Genomic DNA, 7,954 nt, shown 5'->3' on the forward strand with positions numbered 1-7,954 from the left:
AAATGTGGTCCCTGTTCAGAGTACACTCTGCAAGGGAGGGGGGTGATGCCTTCTTAGTTTATACTGCCCTTTCACTTGGGCATGGAAGCTCTTTATCCTCTAGCCATATCTGTGTCCCACATCTTCAACCCCACCACTTTAGGTTGCTCTCCAATTCCTTTGTGTGGCCAGACAGAGTTAAATGATTACTGACACATGATACATGTGGAGTAGCTACTAAGCTGCTGCCATGGAGGGATCTGTCAGGGACCTCAGACAGTCATGTGGAGGATGAAAGATGAAATGACTGAGGAAACAAAGGTTCAAGCTTCCAAGCATATTGATTTATTAAGCAATGCATATCCATTGCATAATAAATCAGGACCAGGCCTTCCTCAACTTTGGCACTGGATCCTGAATACAGGGGGAGACAGATTTTTTATGCATTAAAGATAATCAAGTAAAACCAACCAATTAAAAGAAAACAATTAACAGGGTATAACCCAGGATACAAGATTAGGTGATCTGATTTCTAATTAGAGAAATCATTAGGGACTTTTTAAATTGGGAGGGGGAGAGCAAACAGGTGCAATTCCCTGAAATCAGGAAAAGAAATGTGCTACTCCCCCCAAGTGATTGTATTCAATCAAAGGAACATAGAAACAATAATGGATTGACCAATTGTGAGAAAACTCCTTTCATCAATCTTCAGGTCTGACTAGGTTTCTGATCAGCAAAATGTAGATGCATCAGGGTCTCTAAGCAGCAGGTAGAGGCAGTCCGGCTTCCTAGACACACAAAGCTAGGTTCAAATAATGCAGTAGAATTTTCTAACAATTCCCACAATTGAGCAAAATTTTCTCATAAGAAATTGGACTAGACATATAATTGAATAGAAAGGGAACTAAGCTAGTTCCAGAATTGAGTCACAAGACAGAGTCAATGTGGTTCACCCAATTCCCACTACCACTTGCTGTTTCAATTACCTCAATGTCTTCACTACACTTGATCCATGGTATGGATTGGAAGTAGGAACACTAAGTGGTAGCTCTAAATATCATACTTGTACAATGTTATTTCATAAGAAGTGTTTCTGTCTTTATATTTTGTGGGTTCAGCTTTAGTTATCCTAAATCTGGTACATAATTCCTCTTTCTGAGGTTTTCTGATTGGAAATATTTGTTGAAAACAATTACTCTACCTTCTTTACAGTCACATGACCCAAGAGATCATCTAGTCTGAGCTCTTCATACTATTATTTCTGGAAAACCCATTTTTCCCATGTTCACTAGGAAGGCAGCATTTTTAAGTGCCTGCTAGTTGTCAGGCACTGTGCTAAAAGACATGTGTGTATGTATATCATATGTGTGTGTGTGTATATATATATATATATAATCCTTTGATTCTCACCACAACTTGGGAGGAAGGTGCTATTATTATTCTCACTTTACACTTGAAGAAACTAAGGCAGACGAAGGTTAAGTGACATTCCCTGGGTCACACAGCTAGTTAATATCTAATTTGAACTTGTTTTTTGATTCCAGGCCCAGCATCTTATTCTCTACACCACCTAGCTGCCTCTTGATGTAGTTGTTGAGGGAATAAACTAATTATCTACATGTATTGTATTTGCTTGATTATAAAGCTATACCTACTTAAATCACTCCATTCTCTTTAGTATAACCTAAATATAAGTAAGCACTTAATGGACAGACCAGTTTTTGTGCCATTGATATTACTATGACATTGTTATAATGCTAAGAATAGTGAGAATGAGGACCTTGAAGGATAAATTCATCCTTTTATCATACTCTTGGCACCAAGCTTTCTAGGGAAAGTTAACACTACCTTTGAGACACATAATATTTTACAACTGACTTATTATTACCATACCCATATTTTAAAACCAAATGGATTGGTTTTAACATGTCTCAGATGTTCCACCAGGGTCAAAGCCTTAAAAAAAAACTCACTCTAACTGCCTGGGCTCCAACTCTCTTTTAAGAAGTCTATTTAGGATATATCATTGGTCATTCATTATAAGAACTTATTCATTTGCATAACAAAGTGCAGAATATCCTCTAACCTTTGAAGTGGTTTCCATTACAGTAAGTGTTTTAGATGGTAGTTATTAATAAAAAGCTAAGAACCAAATCCTAAAAATTATTGTGTCTCCTTGCCAACCCTAGCTGTCTAAGTGATAAGCGCCTGAACAAAGATGGTGGCAACTGAAAGATCTTGAGACACATGGAAAGACTTCTAAGCAGTGTAGTATGATGCACAGAGAGCTGTCTAACCTTCTCTCTGGACATAGTACAGAACAGAATTATGGTCCATTTTAGTGTGGAGAAGACAGTCCTTGTTTAGGTCCCATAATGCATCATTCATTGTGGGCAAAAAGCCCAGTGGCCTCATCCAAGTATAACCACTGAAACCTAACTGGTGCCAAGAGGTGGGTGTTCTGGTTCCTTCCTACTACCCAATGTAAACGAGCAGGAAGGGAATGGGGGTAATTTTCCTAAACATATTTCCAAAGGACATCATGTCTCACTTGAACCCATATGTTCTCATGGGGCACCTATGTTTCTTCCATTTCTCACTGAAAATCTTAACTACTACTTTGTGAGAACTTGGCCATGCTAACAACAAATAAACAAATAGTTATCCCTCCTACAGGAATCCTCCATAGAAGTAACCAATTCCTAAGCATTCATTCATTCATTTGCAAGTAATTATTGAGTTTCTCTTGTGGTCTAGGTACTTTGCAAGGTGTTACAAAAGACATAAAATTAATAATGCATAGTTCCTGCCCTCCAGAAACTTAAGATATATTAGAGACTTGTTTCTTAGAATACTGTAGAGATTAATGAGACAAATTAATCCAGTCTACACATTTCTTAGATGAGAGCCTTAGATAGAGTAAAGCCAAGTGACTTGCCCAAGCTCACACACCTTGTTAGTGAGACTAGGACTAGAAATTCAAGGGGAGTGAGAGAGAGATGGAGAGACGACAGACAGAGATAGAGAAAAAAGACAGAGATGGAAAGAATTATTTTCAATATGAAGCAATAAATGGGTATGTCAAATAACTGATACAAACTAGGTACTCTAGCAATCAAGAGAAGACTTCCTTCTTTCAGGTCATGTAGAGAGGGTAATCAAGAAAAGCTTTGCAGAGGAAGTGACATTAAACTTTGAAGGGTAAAGTATAAGGTTCATGGCTGTGCATGAGGGGAGCATAGGGATCACCTGGTGGAGGATCTTGAAAGCCAGGCTGAAGACTTTGCGCTTGATCTGGCAGGCAATTTGGATTCATTGAAAGGTTTTGAGCAAGAGAATGTCATTAACTTAATCTTCCTTAGGAAAATTAATTTGGCAGTGGTGTGCAATTTAAATTGCCTTTAGGGAAACTAGGAGCAGATAGACCAGTCTGGAAGATACTATGCTAATTTAGTCATAAGGTGATAAGGGCCTGAACAAATATGGTGGAAACTAGATCTTGAGAGAAATGCAAAGACTTCTAATCAGTGTAGTATGATGTATAGAGTGCTAAACTTAGAGCCAGGAAGACTTGAGTTCAAATCCTACCATAAATACACTAGCTCTATGACCCTATGCAATTCACTTAACCTCTGTAGACCTCAGTTTCCTCATCCCCAAACCAGGTCTTACAGGGGCCTAGTAAGTGTGCAGAGTGTGTTCATTGGGTTGATGCAATAGCTACATAGAAGAGACTGCGGATTCTACTTCTGGAAAAGGCTTGATGCTATGTAACAGAAGGTCTTGCTCTCAGATTTGGAGTATGTGTCGAGACATTCTGTAAACGATTCCCGTCTGAAAACAACAGGGTGAAGAAATAGACTGGCTGTGGAGCTAGAACTGAAGTTCATTCAAAAAGAGACGAGCCAGCCAAAGTGAGTCTCTTGCTCTAGTGATAGCTCTTTGCTGATGGCTATTTGAGTAAGAGAAACATGGCTGAAAGACTCTGGAGAGGGAGAGAAATCGTGAGCTCTTTCACCCTAAGGCTGACGTGTGTCCCACGAATACAGACCTCTATCCTTTGCCTCCTTGTGTTTGACCTTTCCTGCTTTCAGTAAAGAAATATTAGAGACAGTTACAAACTTGTGAGCCACAGGAGGTCTAGGAGTTTGAGTCTATGTTGGATTTTGTGACTAGCCAGGCCAGCAATGAGGCTCTGAAGCATGACCTAAGGGACCCAGCTCAGTGGTAGCTGAGACAAGGACTTATCCAATGACTGTACCACTTTTGGAGTAAACATTTGCGATCAATGCTAAGCAGAAACTTCTCTAAGTTTAAGCTTACATTCTCCAGGGATTGAGGTGGTGTAGAGGAGAGTGTACCCATATGTGTGGGGAGGAGGAGAGTGTTCACACTTTTGTTCCAGCTATATCTTTGCAGCAAATACTATACCTTTGCAATAAATATTCCTTTTAAAAAATCAGTTGATGTTAATTTGTTCGATGGAACTGAGACTATAATCACTAGTGGTTAGCAAAGGGAAAAACATCATAATGAAGGCTCATGCTGACAGTAGTAGAGACACCCTGAGCCCCTCAGGGTTACCTCTAAAATTCTTGGGGAAGATGTAGCTAGCCAAGTGCTAGGAACCTGACCTACCAGTAGGGGGATGGGGGTGGGGAGCTGGGGGATGGAGGGAGAGTATGACCAAGGTCATGCTACATGGAAATAATAGCACCTACTTCACAGGGTTTGTTGTGAGGATAAAATGAGAAAAGGTATATAAAGAACTTTACAAACCTTCAAGTACTATATAAATGTTAGCTATTATTATTATTCCAGGTTTATGAACTTGTAGCTCTGTATCTTAGTAATCTGCAAAGTACATCAGGTACTTTCCAACGTACGACAATAACTCAGCACGCAGCGATTCCAAGTTCTTTTCATCCTCTTCAGTTACACAGCACACCATCTGCCAGAATATGATAATTATTTACTCTCCCTGTTCTGATCTTCCTAAGTCTTCTGGAGCAGGGACATTTCAGTTCTCTCCTCTTCCTCCTCCTCCGTCTCTGCCTCTCCCCTTCACTACCTCCACAACCCTCAAGAGTATATCCTCTCTGCCTCTGTTCAATGCCTTCTTCATGTGTTTTCTCTTACCACTCACTGGGCTCTGCTCAAACTTTTCATTCCCCTGCGGAAAGTCCTCTGCACACCACCAATTCTGGATGGTTCTGACACTTCCTCCCCTCAGAGGATTCTAGCATTAGGATCATGGAATCTTAGAGCAAGAAAGATATTAAAGACACCTGCTATTGAAGTGAATGTTGCTGAAGAATGGAGAGGGAATGTAGCCAGAAGGGACTTGGAGACCATCTAGACAAGCAGTTCTCAAACGTTTGTTTTGGGGGTTTCTTTATACTCTAAAAATTATTGAGGAACTTGTTTATGTGGCTTATATCTATCAGTACTTACCATATTAAAAATTCAGGCATTTTAGTACTATTATGAAAAGTTTTGACCTCACAGAATCCTTAAAAGGTCTTGGAGATCTCCAGGCCACTGTGAAAATGAGCCTATTGCCAGACCCTCATTGACAGAAGTTACTTCATGTCTGACTGATCTACTTACTGGAAAGTTCCAGTGTACCCCAAACTGGCTTATTCAACTTCATTTAGGAAAGGAATTCAAGACTCACCTTATCCCAATCAGTTTAGCAAGTGTCTTCTAATTCAGGTATTTAAGGTTAGCAAATTTTCTAATGATAATACCCTTGATAAAAGGGGAGATCCTCTCTGGTTACAGTCCATGGCACTTGTTTATTGCCTGGCCATAAGATCTCCCTCCCACTTTGAATCTACTCAGTAGCAACAATCAGATATAAGGATAGAGAACCAGAGCTCTGTGCTCTCAATCAGAGAACACATCCCACTGTATGTCCAAACTACCTGCCTGCCTGAAGCACTGGGGAGCCTTAAGCTTACACCTGTGAGCAATAAACTCTCTGACTCATGATCCTTTGAGAGCTTGTATTCCTTCTCAGAACCTCACCTGCAATCTCTTCACATTCATACTTTGAGAACCTCTGATATAAACTAATCCCTTCATTTTTTAGCTAAGAACACTGAGACCCAGAGAAGAGAGCTGGCTTTCTTTAGGATTACCTGGGAAGTTGGTGGTTAAATTAAAACTGGAAGGAATCTATGTCTCCTGCTTCCCAATTCAGTGGTCTTTCCATTACAACACAGCATGTGAACATGTTGAAGATGTACCATCAACTATTCAAATGGCCTTAAAAAGACTTCATTCTATTTCCTGTCTAAGCCATTTCTACACACTGAATATGGGCCCACTTTTCCATTTAAAGTTAGCCCTCCCCAGGACCCCAAATAACCCAAATTGCTTATATCAGTACTTTTTGTGGCAACAAAGAACAAAGAAACAAAGTGGATGTTCACCAATTAGGAAATGGCTAGATTGTGGTGTATGGATATAATGGAAAATTACTGTACTGTAAGAAATTATAACTATTACAAGAAGTCATTGGAAGACTTACACGAATTGATACAAAACGAAGTAAGCAAAACTAGGAAAACAATGGACATAGTGGCAACAGTGTAAATTGAAAGAACAAAAGAGCAATCAAAGACTGAATACTGTGAAATTATAATGGCCAAACTTGATCCTAAATAAGAGACATGAAAAGATACTTTCTCTTCCCTTTTCTTTCTTTGCAGAGGTAGAGGATCATGGGTATGGAAAACTGAATATAAAGTCTGACTTTTTAAATATGTTACTTAGCTTTGCTGAACTTTTTTTCTTCTAAAAATTCATTATTATAGGTGATGGTTCTCTGGGAGGGGAAGGATGCAATGGGAAATGTGGGTGATATCAAAACAAAAGATACTGGTTAAATTTTACTTTTTAATTTTTTTTTCAAATCATCCCTTCTCCCACAGTTGGGTAATTCTGTTTCAACTTGTATCTGTAGTACCACACAGAGCACCTACGGCATAAGATGTTTCCATTTGAAACCTTCTCCTACCAAATTGAACCTGGGTGTTTCTAAGTGAATATAGCTATTCAGTGTGATCTTCCTTTAACCAATCTTCAGCCATCGTCTTGTAAGCTAAACATGTTTCCCATGCAGGGTCCTAATAAATTCTCTCAAAATGTGTTCCTTGGCATTTCCTGAGTTCAAAAGATCCTAGGTTTAAAGCTAGAAAGAATATTAGATAGCTATGGGATCTTGGGCAAGTCACTTAACCCTAATTGCCTTGCTTTCCCCCACTCAAAGAAAAAGAAAGAATATTAGAGTTCATCTAGTTTAACCTTCTAACTTTACAGATGAGGAAACTGAGGCTCAAAGGTTAGATAACTGGCCCAAGGGTCACATAGTTTGTAAATGCCCAAAGTGGTACCTGAACTCAGGGCTCTGACTCTGAGGTTAGCATCTTTTCCATTGTTGAGAGGCATAGTCAAATATTTCAAACAACTGAACGACTGAACAAATAACTTCAATATTTTCTCCTTCAGCTTTTGTATGTGGTGGGTGACATTGGAGATGGAGTTGAGAGGGTCAGAAATCCAGACTCAGAAAATAATGTCCAAAGACACCCTTGGGCCTAATGAGAGGATACCCAAAAGCCATTCTCTTTATACTCCCTTTATTTAGAGCAAAGGTCCTTAATCGGTATCCATGAACTTGAAAATATTTTTTACAATTGTATTTCAATGTAATTGATTTCTTTTGTAATCCCATATATTTGTTTTATGCATTTAAAAATATTACTGGGTGAAGAGGTCCATAAACTTCACTAGACTGCCAGAAGAATATATGGAACATGACATAAGGATTATCAAGGCATAAAAATTAGTTAAGGACACCTGACCTAGATAGAATATACTGACAAGAAAACACCTCCCATCCCCCACCATGCAGTCCTCAAGCTGAAAGGGGCTCTTAGAGATTAGCTAATCTGTTCTCTTGCCTCTG

Source organism: Petaurus breviceps, unplaced genomic scaffold (assembly GCF_028583685.1).
Source record: "Petaurus breviceps papuanus isolate PSGF00001 unplaced genomic scaffold, PetGlider_PUasm1.0 90804, whole genome shotgun sequence".
Lineage (NCBI taxonomy): Eukaryota > Metazoa > Chordata > Mammalia > Diprotodontia > Petauridae > Petaurus > Petaurus breviceps.